Source organism: Vicugna pacos, chromosome 11 (genome assembly GCF_048564905.1).
Source record: "Vicugna pacos chromosome 11, VicPac4, whole genome shotgun sequence".
NCBI classification, from domain to species: domain Eukaryota; kingdom Metazoa; phylum Chordata; class Mammalia; order Artiodactyla; family Camelidae; genus Vicugna; species Vicugna pacos.
In genome coordinates, this window is record NC_132997.1 from 25,978,299 (window position 1) to 25,996,757 (window position 18,459).

Consider the following 18,459-nt stretch of genomic DNA (forward strand, 5'->3'; position numbering starts at 1 on the left):
TTTAGAGACCTCTGACCATCTGCCAGATGATCTGATAAGCACTAAGAAAATAATAGTGAAAACCAGATGTGACAAATGACTTAGAAACAAGAATTTTATTGCTATATTGTTTGTGCCAAGAAAAATCTAAGAACAACTTGGATGTCCCCAGACAAGAGATTATTACATAAATGATGCTATATCCATGCAAGAGAATAAAATGTTGACACTAAGTGGATCAAACAGAAAAGTTTCTAAATGACTAGAAATATTGAAAGATCTTCACAAGGTAAATGCCTACCCCAGGGCCTTTGTACATGAGCTTTTTTCTACTTGGAAAACCTGAAACATAGAAATTGCTAATTTTTTAATAATTGTGAATGAATGAATTAAGTGAAAGAGACAAATTATAAACACTGCATACTATATGAGTGTATTTTCTGAATGCATACATATTAGAAAGGCTTTAGAGTTTATATGAAAATATTACGACTGTGGTTGTTTGATAGGATTGTGGGTGACTTTGACTTTATTCCTGCCTATCTATATTTTCATAATTTTCTAGAACAACTATGTATTTTTTAATTTAAAAAGGTAATTCATTTTTAAAAGGGAGTCTAGGTATGAAGGATCAAATGCAGTTCACTTTCTGAGTAAAAATAGTAACATAATACAGAATCCTGCCCCCACCAGAAAAACAGTATAGGCTAATTTTATCAAATGCTGACCATGGGCCATACCATGTGCTACTGTTCCATGCGCATTATTCCCTTTAAGCATCACCACAATCTTACATGGTGGGTACAACTGTTATCCAGCAGTGCCTGGCTGAAACTATCCTGAGATTCCTATGCCTGGAGTAACTTATTCTCCCCAGAAACACATGATTTGCTTTTAGTCCATGGCCTAGCAATTTTTAAACTTAAAAAAAATTGTGGTAAAACATATATAACATGGAATTTACCATTTAACCATTTTTGAGTATAAGGTTCGGTGGTATTAAATTCATGTTATTGTGCAACCATCACCACCATCCATCTCCAGAACTTTGCTGTCTTCCCAAACAGAAACTCTGCCCCCACTAAAGCCTCACTCTCCACGCCCCCCTCCCCCAGCCCCTGGCAACCACCATCCTACTTCCTGTCTCTATAAATTTGGGACATCACAGAAGTGGAATCGTATGGCATTTGTCCTTACTGTGTCTGCCTTATTTCACTTAGTATAATGTCTTCAGATTTCGTCCATGTGTCAGAATTTATTTCCTTTTTAAGGCTGAATAATAGTTTATTATGTGTCTATACCACACTGCATATCCATTCATCTGTTAATGAATACTGGATTATTTTCACCTTTTGGCAATCGTGAATAATGCTGCTATGAACAGGGAAGTAGAATATAAGTTTGAGTTCCTGATTTCAGTTCTTTTGAGTAGATATATCCAGAAGTGGGATTGCTAGATCACTGGGGATGCTAAGTTTAACTTTTCGAGAAACAGGCATACTGTTCTCCATACTGGCTGCATCAAAGCCATGGAACTCAGAGGAAGCCATTCAGGGTGCCACTTTCTTGGTCTCTCAACACTCCTGGTCTTACTGTTTAGCAATTTACTGCTTTCCTTAGAGAAGACCACAGGGGAGAAAACGGTGTTAAGTAGTTGCAACAGCTCAATGTCAAACTTAAAGTAAGAATGCTTTTTTTTAACATTTTTTATTGATTTATAATCATTTTACAATGTTGTGTCAAATTCCAGTGTTCAGCACAATTTTTCAGTCATACATGGACATATACACACTCATTGTCACATTTTTTTCTCTGTGAGCTACCATAACATTTCATGTATATTTCCGTGTGCTATACAGTATAATCTTGTTTATCCATTCTACAATTCTGAAATCCCAGTCTATCCCTTCCCACCCTCCGCCCCTCTGGCAACCACAAGTCTGTATTCTCTGTCTATGAGTCTATTTCTGTCCTGTATTTATGCTTTGTTTTTGTTTGTTTGTTTGTTTGTTTTTGTTTTTGTTTTTTAGATTCCACATATGAGCGATCTCATATGGTATTTTTCTTTCTCTTTTTGGCTTATTTCACTTAGAATGACATTCTCCAGGAGCATCCATGTTGCTGCAAAACAGCCTAAATGTCCATCAACAGGTGACTGGATAAAGAAGATGTGGTATATTTATACAATGGAATACTACTCAGCCATAAAAACCGACAACATAATGCCATTTAAAGTAAGATGCTTTTGCACTCACTTTCTTCCTGCATAAGGAAGCTAAGACTCTGTGCATCCTCGAGTTCTGTGAAGATGGCAGTCAGGCTGGGACTCTAGCCCTGACTTCACAGATTACTAACTGGAAAGCACTCCAGGAAAAGTCAGAAGCTCACTTTTCTTCTCTATAAAATGCCTTTTCTTTCTGGTTCTCAGAACTAGGCTCCAGGTGATACCTCTAGACATAAGCTTGTGTGGACTAGAATGAAATGTTCTGCAGAAATATTTCAGTTTTGTGAAATGCTGCTCTGAGCAAGGAATACTGTCTCGCTGTTGGGATAACAGTCCTGACCACAGATTGAATCCGTCAGGGGCCAACTCGGGTAATGACATACCTGGACCCTCCATCCTGCCACCACTGGCTCATGGGACCCTGTGCACCATGGACACTTTCTCTCCCTCCTGCAGGGGCGCTGCCCCTCTCTGTTGCATATCACCAGATTTTTTTTATGCTGAAAAGATAAAATCTTAGAGGTGATGCTTGAAAAGTAGCTGAATCAGAAAACCCACAACAGCTACAACAGCTAAGACACTGGGAACCAAAAGGAAAATGCTGTCTTCTTTGTATCTAATGGGTGGCCAGACTCTTTTATGGTCCATGTATCACTTTTCCTTTCCTTGCTTCTACTTAGAGATGAGGTTACACTCCACCACTCCGGAACTGACCATCACAGTCAGGTGAGCAGACTGGCAGCCTTTCTGGCCCCTCCATTGCAGAGGACTGACGAATCTGCATGAGGCGAGGGGAGGGGCCCCCCAAAGGACCTCAAAAGATGGACCCGGAAGATTTCCCATAGATTGCCCTAGCCCTGGCCCTAAAGGGATTTAGCTTGGTTTATGGTTTCTCTTCCAGATGTTTGTTTTTCAGAATTACTTAAATTGATCTTCTGAATGTGCAGCTGCCTGGACTGAGCACACCTTCAAATCTGGTTGTAAACCAGACAACCTACTTAATCCATCACCTCGGGTCTACACTGACCATGGACCAACCAAGAAGGAGTGGTAGCTACTCTGTCCTATGGCCTTTTCTGTTATTGTTATGATCGCATGCTTTGCAATAAATTACAGGTCCACTTTTGCCCCATCCTCAGTCTGCCTTCTTTCTGCTCCAGGAACAGAGAGAGAATATTGCAGTAGATGGAAGTGGGTGACCTATAAACCTGGCCTTTTTACTCACCTGCTCTGAAAACGTCACTGCATTGCCAACTCTAATTTGAAAAGATGCGTGCATGCCAATGTTCATAGCAGCACTACTTACACTAGCCAAGGCATGGAAGCAATCTAAGTGTGCACTGACAGAAGGCTGGATAAAGAAGTTGTGGTGTGTATATACAATGAAATACCACTCAGCCATAAAAAAGGAATGAAATAATGCCATTTGCAGTAACATGGATAGACCTGGAGATTGTTATACTAAGTGAAGTAAGCCAGAAAGAGAGAGAAAAATACCATATGATATCACTTACATGTGAAATCCAAAAAAAAATGATACAAATGAACTTATTTACAAAACAGAAACAGACTCACAGACATGGAAAACAAACTTATGGTTACCAGTAGGGAAGAGGGGTAGGGAGGGAAAAATTGGGAGTTTTGAATCTGCAGATACACACTACTATATATATATATATAAAATAGATAAACACCAAGATCCTACTCTATAGCACAGGGAACTATATTCAGTGTCTTGTAATAGCCTATAATGAAAAAGAATATGAAAAAGAATATATATGTATATACACATATAACTGAATCACTATGCTCTACGCCAGGAACACAACATTGTAAATGAACTATACTTCAATAAAAAAATTAAAACTTCACTCCATTGTTAAAAATGTTTCTAAATGATAACATCCTAATGACTCAGCTTGGATTGGAGGCATGGTGACAAATTTTGTCCTAATTTACTTTTAGCACCCCTTCCCCCACCCTTCCACTGCCCTCCTATTTGGCTTGACAGTGATGTTCTCCAGTGGAGGAACCTCCTGTCTTAACTCATCTTTGTAGCATGTCATAGATGCCAGACAAATGGACGTGGGGAAGAGACATGAAGCTCCTGTAATCTCAGATTCAGCGCAAAGTGGCTCTTGGAGCGGATCTGGAAGTGCACCATCCTTGGAATGGCAAGCGGGGACTTAAGAAGTCCGAGGATCCGCCGTGCTGACCCAGAGCTCCCCTCCAGTCCTCGTGTCCGGACGGAGGCCTGCCCTCTCTCAGGCGGGATAGCTGCACATTAGCAGAGGAGAGGAGGGGTCTGGCTTACTGCGTTCTCCCACACATTCCAAAGCCCTTGCCACATCTCAACAAACTCAGCCTTGAGCCTCACAGTAATGAGGGCCCCCAAGTTCTCACAGGTGGCAGCAACCTTGAAACCCCATCTCATTGTCTTTACCTCCTGAGCTCAAGAGAATGAACACTGACATCATTACTTTTCGTGTTTTATAATGCTAGGGCCACTGTACCTCATACGCCTTGTAAAGTAAATGAATTTACCTGTGATGATGCGTTCGTTTAATTTAGATGCTAAATAGAAAATGAGTAATGTGATAAAGATAGCGCTGACTGATTCCGAGGAACCCTTCATTTCTTGCAATTGTTCAAGAAGGAAATTGAAGGGAAATAATAATGCCTTTTATAATGATTACTGCACTTGGGGTAAGCAGAAAGCCACAATTTTCTCCTAGGATATTGCTTGTCCCAATTTGATGTAATAAATTCAATTAGAGGCCCTAGGGCCATTTTAAAAGCCATCTTTTAGCAGATGGAGAATGTTTTTAAGCTTTCATGTGGATACATGAGATTGTAGAACTAGAAATGACCATTGAAGTTACGGAGTCCAATAGTCATGACAGACAAGGAAACAGAAGCCGCGTTCATTAAAGACCCTGTCCAGGGTCCTACAGATAATAGTGACAGAGTGGCATGTTTTAGGGAAAAATATTTGGAGAATAGATTCTGTCCACTGGAGCATGTGTCATTGACAGGTCTTGGCAATCATATAAACCAGGTTCATTCATCTTTAGCCAAATGAAAGCCTTTAGTGAGGTACCACACACTGCTTCTCTCTTATGTGCCTCTCCCAGGCTCACTTCTCCCCACACAGCTACCAGATGTCTCTCTGACACGGTCCAAGAGGGGAGAACTCAGTCTGGGGTTGCAGACTCTATGGAAAGGGTTCGGGAGGAAATTAGCAGGTACTCGGAGGAGGGCTTCCCAGCTCCCTTCATATACATGCCACCCAGACCGCTTTCTGGGATGCTCACCAGGTGCTCCTGGCTGGGGGCAGCTGACTCAGGGTGTCCAGCCGCCCCCGGCTCAGGGGATCAATACCTCCTCACCCCTGCACCTGTTCCTGAAACACCATCTGGATAGCTGGGGTCTACCTATAAATGTGTCCCAGCAACTGGGACCCAGTTCTGAGGGGTCACCAAGACCCAGCTCCTTGAGGCATCGGCGGCAGAACTCACTTCCTCTCCCTTCACAGTGAGCGTTCACAGTGAGCAATCAGTCACTGAATAACACCTTCAGTATAGTCTTGACCTCACCGGAGCCTAGCAGCTCACCACCCTGTAAGGTCGTGTACAGAATACCACTCTGAGTTTGAGTAGACCTAAGTATCTCAGTATTCACAGTGACCTTGGGTATCTCAAAAGGACTGCCAGGTGAGAACTCAAAAGATTAACCCTGCAGGACAGGGTTGGATAAGGAGCTGCCCCCGAAAGGCTTGTTTCATTGCTGTCTTAATTCCTTCGGGGAGCTGTATCTTTAAGCATGTTCATAGCTGCGTCTAGTCAAGAGGCCAGTAAGGTATTGGGGTTTTCATCTGACCTGCCCCAAAAGAGACAGCATTTGTCACACATCCAGCTTGATGTGCAGCCTCTAACAGCCACTCCAGAAATGCACCTTTCCTGCCTACCTTTTCTCTGCCTCTTTATATAGTTCTTGGTGGTGGTGTTGTTGGTGTTGTGTGTGTGTGTGTGTGTGTGTGAAAAATAGTGCCTAAAAATGTTTAGAACTTCTAGAGGGCTTGCTATATGCTGACCACTCTTCTAGGGACTGTGTCTGTTGCTGCAAATATTATAAATTGGTACCAATAGCCATTCCAACTTGGCTCTGTGCTATAGAGGCTGAAAGATGAACTCTGTATTTGCCGAACTTCCTTGCAGGTAGGACGCTATGTGTGAGCTGGGTTCTAATCAGCGGATGCACCTGGTAGGTCTGGGCGATGGCCACGAGCAATGTGAGCAAGGGAAGGGCGTCGTCTGCTGGAGCAAGCAGACCTCTCCAGGCCGGCACAGCAGACGTTCAGGGGTGCAGCAGGCACGGTCAGATTTGCTGAGGGGGAGGAGCTGATGGGAGTTGTTTACTACTTGGGGCGTCCTGTTCCACACTGGGCATTTTCCCCAGCCAAGCCTGGTTCTCGGACACTCTCAGAAATTCTCAAAGCTAACAGATACCTTTCACCACCCATTTGCTTGTGGCAGCTGAAGTTGACCCTGTTGTCTTCAGTTAAAAACCTCAACTAGTACTACCATTGGTACCAGAAGTGACCACACGTAATAGAGGCTTGAGTAGAGGGGGGTCTAGGATGGGTTACACAAATACCCAGTTGACATTAGAAGGTGGAGCAGTGTTGGTCCACGGGATGTGGTGGTGAAATATTTGCTTATTGTCTGTGTTCATCTGAAATGGAGAGTCACGAAGGCAAGGCTCCTGCTCTGGACCAATATGGAGGACATTAAGAATATCAAACCCGTGATGCAGTTTGACTACTTCCACCTGCTGGAAGCTTAATGAAAGAAAATAACAAACTCAAGGTTTTAAACTCTCAACTCAAGGCACAGGGGAGCAGGCTGCCTCCAGGAGGGCCTCACTGATCCTTGTCCCCTAGTGTTCACACCTTGTGTTTTCCCTCCCATTGAGTGTGGGCTGGATCTACGGACTCGTTTCTGATGATGGAATATGGAGAAGTGAAGGGATGTCACTTTCAAGACTAGGTGATAACATGATGGTGGCTTCCATTTTGGGTGCAGTCTCTTCTTGGTCTTGGAAGGTTCACCATCCAGCTGGAAGCCAGCCGACATGGCATGAGGCAGCCCTGGGAAGAGGCCCATATGTTTAGGGACCAAGACCTGCCAGCAACCACATGAGTAAGCTTGGATGAAAACCCCTCCCCCATCCCCAAGAGAGTCTTCACATGAAAACAGAGCCCCAGCACAGAGGTTGACTGAAAACTCGTGGAAGGCCTTGAACCAGAGGCACCCAGCTAAGCCACACTGGGATCTGTGATCCACAGAAAAAATGCGAGCTAATAAATTTTTGTCACTTTATGCCACTAAGTTTTGGGTAGTTTGCTACATGGCAATGAATAACTAATGCAGATTTCTTGGAAGACCACGATATTTCTTTGATGGTCCTAAAAGAATGCCTTATCTGTTTTAGTTACAGGTAAAGGCAGATTCTGAGTGTGATTTTGCAAGGCAATGGATTACCAAAGTCCTCCCGTGCAGAGGAACTCTCAATAATCAGGTGAACAAAAGGAATGCCTGTGAGCCTCTTCCTGGCCACTCTAATGCTTGTCCAGTGAGTTCATGAATAAAGCAGCCATAGCAGCAGGGAGAGGGGGGTACGTGGGCTCTGAAACTGCACTTAACTTCCCCAAGGCTTGGCTAGCTACCTTCCAGTAGAAACAAAATTGCGCCCCCAAGACAACACCACATCTCATGGAAATCTAGCTGAACCAGAGGCAGGTTTTTATTTTTAACTCTTTCCATCATTGAAGAAGAAGGGATTCGTTCTCATGAAAAGGACATACGTTCTAGATTTACATTTGTGTTGTCTATCTGCCAGGCTTCTGCAAGGAACACAAGCCGTGTAACTATTATTCATCACAGTAGTATCTTATGCAATATTGCTTCTGTGCAAGGATCTGACTTGACAGTGAATACACACATCAGGCAATGAGCTGATCTGGGTGATGTTTTAAAATGTGAGCTTTATTGTTATTCAGGTATGCTGAGGCTAACAGATCAGGAAAGGAATGCCATGGAGAAGACAGCTTATTACTGATGGCTCCCAAGAGGAGGGGGCATGCCACACCGTGGAGGGGTGCATGGGGAAGCATCAGGACCTGTCAGGAGCAAAGGGAGAGGGGAAAACATGGTTGGCAGCCTTTATTTGGGGTTTTTGCAGAGGGGATCGGGGGAGAAGGGTAAGAAGGGTAGAATAAATCATTTCAAGGCTCCGAGGCACAGGGCTGTCCCTCGTTGTCTGGAACCTGATTCTCGGGTGATTAAAGCAGGGAGATAGTAGCCTGGAGCATAAAAGCCAGAGAGGGGATGGTGGGAGTGGGGACCCTGGACTGGTTGGTTTGCATATGAAAGATATCCTCACAGGCTAGTTTTTACAATTTCCAGGATCTGGCTATTCTGGAGGATCTCTTCAGGGGTCAGCAAGACCTTGGATGTCCAAGCACCAGAATATGAAAATTTAAAAATATGATGGATACAGATGAGATTCTCTGCTCCAGCATGCATCCCTTTACCCAGAAAGCCTTAGAGGACGTGAAAATTAACATAGTAAAGACTCAGGAATGGAGGTGCCTTTTTGCACTATTACAATTAATAACCCACCTGCAAAATGTTTACTTCCTAGCCCCAGGGCTTCAGGCATCTCTGGGTTAGAGGAAATAGGAGCTCATACTCTAGGGTCATAATGTTGGTTCTACTTGGAAGGAGTTGAGACTTGCTCCAAGTCTTCTGACCTTCCTCATGCTGTGGAATGGAAGGCAATAAGGGATAAGGTGACAGATCCTGATGACGGAGGGAAAATGAGGTTGAGGCTCTGAAGATGTGGCTCAAGAAGTGAGGACCCAGGCCAACCTTCAGGATGTCTCCCTGCAGAGCCCTGTTGAGTTATAAGACTTAACAGGTGACTACAGCAGCTTACACCACCAAGAAATCCCAGGGGAAAGACCACTCAGGAAGCAAAGTCTGGGTCCTAGGTAAAAACCTCAAATGAGTGAGGTGATACCTGAGGGCAAAGAGAAAAATGGAATGACCAGTAGAGGAAGAAGTGTTAAATTCCAGCTAGAGCCTTGTGACCAGTTGCAGAAACGAGGACTGCAAAAACTACAGACATTTTCTTTCCTGCTTTTTCCCTCCCACTCCCCCATTACTTCCTGGAGGGATGTCAGTGGTGATTCCATCGTCATATCAATGTGGTCCGTAGTTATAAGATATGAAGCAGGGATCATGGCTACACTAAAGAACCAAGAATATGGACACAATGACTGTTGAGACCTGGGGCTCCTGTCATGAGGGAAAGTTTGAGAGATTTTCCATTCATGTTAGAGATGGTTAAGCAGGAGCATATTGTTCAGTAAACTTAAGTATGGGAAGAGCATGAATACTGAGAACCCCAAAGTATGGACTGTGGCAAATACTCTTACTTGGCTGTCATCATCACCCTCTTCTAACTTTTCTACTTATAATTTAGAGACAGGTAGGTTTACAAAACACATTTTCCAGACTCTCTTGCAGCTAAAATTTCACCTGTGATGAAGGCTTCCCCAAAAGTCTGGAAGGTGCATTTGACAACCTAAAATGGTGACAGTACATGGAAGGACTGGGTCATCTGATTGCATGGTGGCAGTTATAATGGTGTTTTGGGCATCCAGTCCCTAACAAGACCCTGGTGTTTATGCAGATGATATGACTGAAAATATTCTCTGGGTTTTTTGTTTTATTTTGTCTTTTTTTTTTTTTCTGGAGTGAGGAGGTTATTATTTATTTATTTATTTATTTATTTATTTATTTATTTATTTAGATGGAGGGACTGGGGATTGAACCCAGGACCTCATGCATGCTAAGCACATGCTCTACCCCTAAGCTAAACCCTCCCCCACCCTGAGAATATTTTCTAGATGATTTGTACTCTGTAATTTCTAAGCCTGGTTCCCTGAATGACTCTCTAAGAAATTCTACAGGAAAATGAATATCTTTTGATAAGGGGGAGTGGGAGGGAAAAACTAGTTTTTATGTTAAAACTAGTTAGGATGGATATTTCTCTACACCTAAGAGCCCTATTGCATTCAAACTGAACTTCATCACAATTATGAGGAAGGGTCTGTTATTAATGCAGGTCTACAGATGAAGAAACGGGGCACCCCATGGCTCAGGGCCACCGAGCTAACAAGCAGAAAGGATTTGAATGTAGGTGGTTTGATTCCAAAGCCCACACTATTGTCCTTTATGTTATGTTACCTCAATGAATCTATCCAACCAGGCGAAGACCATGAAAGGGAAAAAGAAGGAGTAGGAGAAACAGACAAAGAAACAGGTGCTGGGAGAGTTTAAATAACTTATCCATAGCGAAAATTGTAAGTGGCAGATGCTAGGTTCAAACACAAATGTATGGATTCAAATCTTATGTTCTTTTTATGACACCACATTTAAATTACGAGTTGCATTCATCTGAAATTAAGAGCTTACTGACGGTAAAGCTCTCCTATACACCAGCATGAGAGCATGAGGACCCTTAGCAGTATGGATACTCCTGACAGTTCTGGAAGGCTTAATGAAGGGGGGAAAAAACACTCTCAAAGGTTTAAATTTTTAGTTCAAGCCATGGTTTGAGAACCAGAGAAACAAGAGTATTCATTCTCCATCTGAGCACCAATTTGGCAATTAAGTTTTCGAATGTTGGATTCATCCACATTTAGGAATATTAGATGCAATTAAATTTAGCTATTGCATAAAGGATTACATAAAACTAAGTTAAATGCTAAGGAAACTATTATAATTAAGATTACTCTAATTATTCAAAATACTTAACATAGTTTGACTGACTCATACCTCTATAAGTCTATAATGGCCATGAGAGGTTTGCTTCAACTAAAAATTCAGAAGATGAAGAGTATGATTGTCTAACTCAGCTTCCACCATATTTAAGCCCAGCTCATATCTCCTTGAATATTGTCAGTAATTTCTCAAAGTTTCTGGTCCACTATCATGACTTTTTGTTCCCCTTGCATGGTTATGTTAAATTTAAAAAAACCCTAGGCTCTGTCATTTACTAAGGTGAAGCTTAGAAAGATGGGGAGATGGATGCTTCTGCCATTCATACGAGAAGCATCATAAGCAGGTTCTGCTAGTGTTGTCAAGAAGACACACTTGCTTAGAATTCAGATATTTTATCACTGAAATTCCATAGCTACTGAACATATGAATCAGTGATATACGTCATTTAAAAGCATCTCCAATTATTTTATTTATATCAGTTTGGACTCATTACAAGCTACCATTCAATGCTATTTTTTATTTTTCTCAGATTTTCTCAGAGATGGACTTTTGATAAGTCCCCATTCTTTTTAGAGATCTTCCTTACTTTCTATCACCTCCAGATGTTCCAGACTTCTCTGGTACTTTCCTCGGCCCAGGCCTGGAATCAGAATGGGACAGAAGCTTGGGGAACCAGGTGCACTTACTGGCATCAGCTGCCACTGCTTCTACCCCTTCTGGTGACTGGAACTGGGAACACATCCATGATTCCACTGACATCAACATGTAATTGAGCAAAGAAGTCAATGGAGAAGGGGCAGCCCTTTGCTCAGTAGATTTCCAATTCATAAATGCAGAAGATGTGAAGAAAGAAAAAGAATCACCATTTGGCAAATACTACAGAGATAATTATCTTGAGCAAGAATCATCAACAGAGGCTAAAATTAATGGGCAAAAGTGTGATAAGAAACAGGACACTTACATCATCTCAAGGTATCTCCCCATGAGACATTTATTACTTACAAAGAAAAAAGTAATCAATTTACAGTGAAGGAAACTGGCAGACACACAACTTAACTGAGTGATTGGAGTTTCCATCACCAGGAGCAGGACAGGCAAATGGTATTGTGCGATCCTTCACAGTGATGCTCTAAAAAAGACATGGGACTTCCTTGCTGTGTCTGGCCAAAGTCCTGAATCTGAACCTCGTCACCAGGAAACCACAGGCAAACCCAAACTGAGGAGCATTATCCAAAATAACTGGCCAGTTTTCCTGACATGTGTCAAGATCAGAACAGACAAAAGAAAGACTAAGGGACAGTTCCAGGGTAGCGGCGACAGGAAACAAGACAATAAAAGACAACATGGGATCTGGAATTGGATCCCGGCTGGATTAGAGAGGTCTCAGAGGACAATTGGCGAAATTTGAATAAAGTCTGCAGATTAGGTAACAGTACTGAGTCAGTCTCAATTCTTGATTTTGTGAATTATTCTGTGGTCAAGTAACATTCTAACCTTTGGGGAATCTGGGTAAAGGGTCATACTGAAAATTCTATTACTATTTTGGAAACTTCTTTTCTAAATCTGAAATTCCTTTCAATGGAAAGCTAAAATATTCCAAACATTTTCAAAAGCATATCCAGAAATACCTATACAAGAGGAACCAAACACCTGGGAACGAAGCATTGATGGTGGTAGTCACAGAGACCAGGCAGAGCCAGCTCAGAACCATGAGCCATTTACGACCGACCCTTAACATTTCTTTCATCTGCAGGTTATGTGTATCAGCAGCAAAACGCCATGTCTTCCATGATCATAGAAGAATCTGGAAGCTATACCTTCCAGAAGGCCAAGGAGGGGAAGGGTACCTTACAGGATATTTCTGTTAGAAAAGACAGTACTTTTTTGTTCGAAATGTACTTTTTAATACCATCTCTAGCTCCCAGAAAATCACTCTTTATATATTGTTCATTTTTATTTTTTGCAACTTGGCCGCTATGGTCCGAAGAGCTGGTGAAACCCGGAGTAAGGGATATTTAGAAATCTGGCCTAGGTTAGATTTACATTATGGAGGATAAGCACTTTTTCTCAGCATGAGAAAATGTTTTCTGAGTTCAAGCACTTGTAATAAAAGGCAATATTAGTGAAATGGTAATATTTTTATCACATCCCTGAGGGCAAGGACTTTAATGACCTGTCCTTTACCCATGATTTGTATAGCACTAGACTCATAATAGATTCTCAAATAGGTTTTTAAATGATTTAATATTTGTTTGACTCTCAAAGCTCATTTGTTTTGGAATGTTGGCCTCTACATTGACTTTTTAAATTTATTTGTTGTGTTTGACATCTACCTTGGTGTGTGTTGTCCTCATCAGAACAAATAGCTAACTGATTCTCAGTGAAAACAAGCTTATTTTTGAATTGAGAATTCAGTCTTGTTTTTCACTTTTGATCATTTTCAGTGACTGTAACCTCCAGGGAGGGACTTGTGGTGACCCCTTGCCTCCCTGGCCTCTCCCTGAACTCTCCTAGATGGGGCCAGGGTTCCAGACCCTTCTTTTTCTCCAGTATGTCTAAACACACTCATGCTTTCATTTTTTACCTTGTAAAAAGGAGCCTTCTGCCATGCTGAGTAGACTTAACAAGGTCTGCGAGCCAACTGTTAATCTGTAGGATGCACAGAGGATATCTGAGATATTTTGGTGTATTATAAACTGGGTAGCCAATATACCACATGCATTCACTCATGCATGCAATTCTGGGTGTTTATACACATGCAACTAGGAATCAAGAGGTTGAAGCTTGCACAGATGAAGCGGACCCTTTGCTGAAACCATAATGTCTTAGCTAATGAGCAGCAAATCCCTGACACTCACAAGAGCTCCAGCTAGGACAAATGTGTACCCTATATTCAAGCAACTGGTAACTTTTAAATGTTGGAGGTTGGCACTGTGGATGAGTAAGTGGAGGGAATACTGGACTTGAATTTAAAATACACAGATTCTAATCCTGACTCTGCTGCCTTTTAAAGCCTCATCCAACTTGTCTGCATCTCAGTGTCTTTATTTATCACATGAAGTAAATATGCCTATCTTCCAAGTCAGAGTGGTTTAAATAGGAAATGAGTGTCATCACTCTCTGTAAATATGAAACTGCTTTTTTTCAGGCATTCCTCAAATATGTATTGAGTGCCTGTGCATCACATTCAAGGGACATAGCAGTGAATAGGTGAGAAGTTATCCTGCTCTGGCAGACTGTACCTTTGATGGAAGGCAAACACTGAACAACAAGCCCTTGACAAGAGGACCTGACCTGGCTGGGGCCGGGCAGTCAGAGAAAGCTTTCTTGGGTGGATGCGTGCTGAGCTGAGTAGGAATCAGAAGTAAAAGTGGGAATGGGGAGGAGAGATTTCCAGGCAAAGGAAACAGCATGTCCAAGGGCCCAGTGCCTTGTGCTCCGTGGTAATGACAATGATAACTCATTTATCCCAAATGCAATGGGAAAGCATCCAGCGTTGTTGTCATTGTCTTAAGAGATTTATTTTTTTAGAGTAGTTTCAGGTTCACAGCACAACTGAGCAGAAAGTAGCTTCACACACTCCTCTACAACATACACGCTCAGACACCCAACTGTTGACGCTCCCCACCAGAGGGGAACATGTCTTACTTACAATGGATGAGCCAGGAGTCCACAGTTTACACTGGGGCTCACTCTTGGTGCTGCATATCCTATGGACTTTGACAAATGCATGACATGCGCCCATCGTTATAGCATCATACAAAGTAGTTTCACTGTCCTGAGAGTGTTTTTTTTTACTTTTTTAAATCTACAATTTAACAGTTTGTAGTTTATTCATAAAGTTGTGCAACGACCACTGCAATCAACTTTAGAACATTTTCATTGCCTTGAAAAGAAATCCTGTACCTATGAGCAGTTACCCCCGTCTCTCCTCAACCCTCTCCCCCAGTCCTACACAACCACTACATCGACTTTCTACCTCTGTAAATTTGCCTGTTTTGAACAATTTCATATAAATGGAATCCTATGTGGTCTTTGTAATTGGTTTCTTTCATTTAGTATAGTGTTTCAGGGTTTGTCCATGTGGTAGCCTGTTTCAGTATGCCATGCCTTTTCATGGCTGAATAATATTCCCATGTGCTGGGCGAGGCTGTCTGAAGCCTGGCACTCGGTCCCTGGGGTAGGAGGGCTGGCAAGGAGTGTAGGGAAGGAAGGCAGGTGGCCCCCAGAACCCACCCACAGAAGCCCAAGAGGGAGAGCTGAACACCTCCAGGCAGATGCATTTTACTGGATCTGGTATCATCACAGATAAGGGGATTTGGGGAGTAAAGACACATGTCTTGGAAAAATAAATCACATTACTGTTGGAAATATTTGCAAATTGCAATCTCCATACCATGAGATGCTCCTGAGAAGCCTTCCCTTTCTCACAGTCAACTTGTCTCCTCTATGTTGTGTGGGGTCACGTGCTCCTCCCGGATGTACGTTTAGTCTTATTTTCAGAAACATCCTACACACAATAATCCATCAGCAAATATTCTCCAAATTTGGAACATTTGTCTTTTTGTAAATGGAAAATGTCTAATTCATCATTCAACTTTATAACTTCAATTTATTTGCCTTGAGATTACTTATGATGCTCTAAGAGATATAAATTATTTTCATGGTCATTCTCTCATTTTGGTACAAAATATTCCAATGAGCCCTTTTTCTAAGATAATATCTGTAGGACGATTGACAAAGGGTCTATCCTGGCCCAAACTCTAGCCCATTCCTCTGAGTATGATACTCAAGTGAGTACTTGAACAAACACTGACATACTTTCTAACATCCATTGGAAGACCCTCACCCACCTCCCTTAAAGAGCCCATCTGAGAAAACTCAAGGCTGCCAAAGGAATTTACTGTTTGTTCCAGCCAACCCCTAAGGATAGGGCACCTGTCTTCCAGCCTTGGTGGGACTGTAGGAACCTAACTTGATAAGTACCAGTCAGCAAACCCAGCTGGTTTCGTATCTCCATATTTCCTATCTCTCCTTCCAGTTTCATGTAATTTTCCCTGACTCCACCTGTTCCCTCATTTTCCCTTTAGAATGCCCAGTCACATCTGTGCAAATCAGGAGTTCAGTTTCTTATTACCATAGAATATCACCAATTAAAATCTACCCTTCCCACTTTAACCAGTGTCCAGCTTTGTTTGCCTTTGACACTATTTAAGCCAAAAATAGGTTAACTGCAGTAGGAAGAATAAACACGAGAGATGGCTGCGGTTAACACCAAAGCCATGCAGAATTTCCAGGGGAGAGCAATTGCTTGATATAGACTACATCAAAACCCAAGTGTCAACCTACGTATTAAATACCAGTAAAGCTTAAATTAAAAAAAAATTTATTAGACCAAAAAACAAGTGTCAACTGACCTAGTATTTTCCTTCTGCCCTTCTGTGGACCATCCTGCCCATCCCCCAGTGCATACACCATGCTTGATCTGAAGAGCAAACTTCTGTGCAGGGAAGCTGAGTTAAAATCCATGCCCCATGGTCCCTGCCCCATGGGAGATGGATTCCATACGGGGTGACTCAGACTTTACCCCAGTTAGGCCCCCTCCCAGAAATGCCAGGCTCTCTCCCGGCCTTGACATCATGAGCACATATGGTATTTCCATCTGACAAGCAGGCTTTCTTGGACCCACTGGCACTATGCCCGGGAGATGAAAAATGCAAGCAGGACAGATTCAAGCCACTCTTGTCTTCTTAAAATAAGCAATTCATTTTTTTTTTTAAGGGAGGGAGAGCTATTTTTAATAGCATTAGTTCCTTGGCAGCTGTTTCCAAAATGGCTCCCTCAATTCTAAGAAACTGTGATTCATCCGCTGGCCGGGTGAGGTCCTGGGTACATGGAAATTCCAGTGGGAGTTATAAATGTCACTTTTCATGCTCAGAGTTCACAAAGTCCTCTGTAAGGCCAAGAATGAGGGTCCACAAATTCCATGACAATGGGAGACAAGAGCCAGTATTCAACGGGTTGCCGGTCAGACGCTCTTGTGTTGCCCTGTATCGTGGTGGAATCACAGTCACAAGCAACAGGAAACCGCTGAGGTCTGCGAGTCTGTTCCCCAGATGCCCGGAGGGAACATTTCCTCACGAGTTGTTGTCTGGCAGATATCTGTCCCCACATTTGTTTGTATTACTCTTCTCTTCCATTCTTATTATGTAAATATATTTTAGAAAATCATAAAGTATGTGTAAATGTATTTTAGTTTCTGACTGTTTTTTCCCACCAGCAACATTTATTTGTTTATTGTTCAAAGAATGCATGTATAATCACATTAAGACTTTCTTTTCCAAAAATATGAATAGACAGTATTTTTTAAAGATAAAATTCCAAATAAACTTAAAGAGAATCTATGATACTCTGGTTCTCATTTGAAGTAGATTTCCTTTAAGTGGCCCCCTTTCCAGTAGTTGTTCTTGGATACCTAGAATGCCCCTGGTGCTTAATTAACCTCCCCAGAGGTGGGACCAATTTGTGTTTCCACCCACAGTGTATGAGACTGCGTGTTACTCCTCCTCTTGTGAGCTTCTGAATTATTGACAATCTGATGGGTGAAAAAGGCAACTTCATTGCTGTTTGTCTTTGCATTTCATTCATCATGAATGAAGCTGAGCATCTTTTCAAATGTTCAATAGCCATTTGTATTTCTTTTCCTGAGAAATGCCTGTTAAAATCGTTTGCCTGATTTGTTTTGAGGGGTGTTCATTCTTTAGTCATCGATTTGCACAATGTTATTGTAAATGAAGGGACATAGTCATTTGTCATATGCAAGCACTCTTCCAGTCTGTCTTTTGTTTTTTTATTAATTATTTTTATTAATTAAAAAAAAAACCCTTACATTTGTTTGTGGTAAATTTTACTTGTCTTTTTCTCTTTGGATTCTGAGGTTTGTATCCAGCTTAGAAACCGCTTCTAACATCAAATTTATGAAATAATCTCCATATGTTTTCAACTCATAATTTCATGGTTTTGGTTTTTTTCACTGTTGAAATAGTTGATCCATTGAGGATTTATTTTATAATTATAAATGAGGAAGAAAGTAAGCTCTTTTCTGAGAGTCACATCACATTACTATCATGAAATAAATTAAACATGTCTTCTTTGCTGATAAGAAATGCCACCTTCGTCTTACACTAAATCTTCATGTGTATACTGCCAAGGGGGTGGGGGATGGGAAGGGACAGACTGGGAGTTCAAAATTTGTAGATACTGACAAGTATATGCAGAATAGATAAACAAGATTATACTGTATAGAACTGGGAAACATATACAAGATCTTGTGGTAGCTCACAGTGAAAAAAAATGTGACAATGAATATATGTATGTTCATGTATAACTGAAAAATTGTGCTCT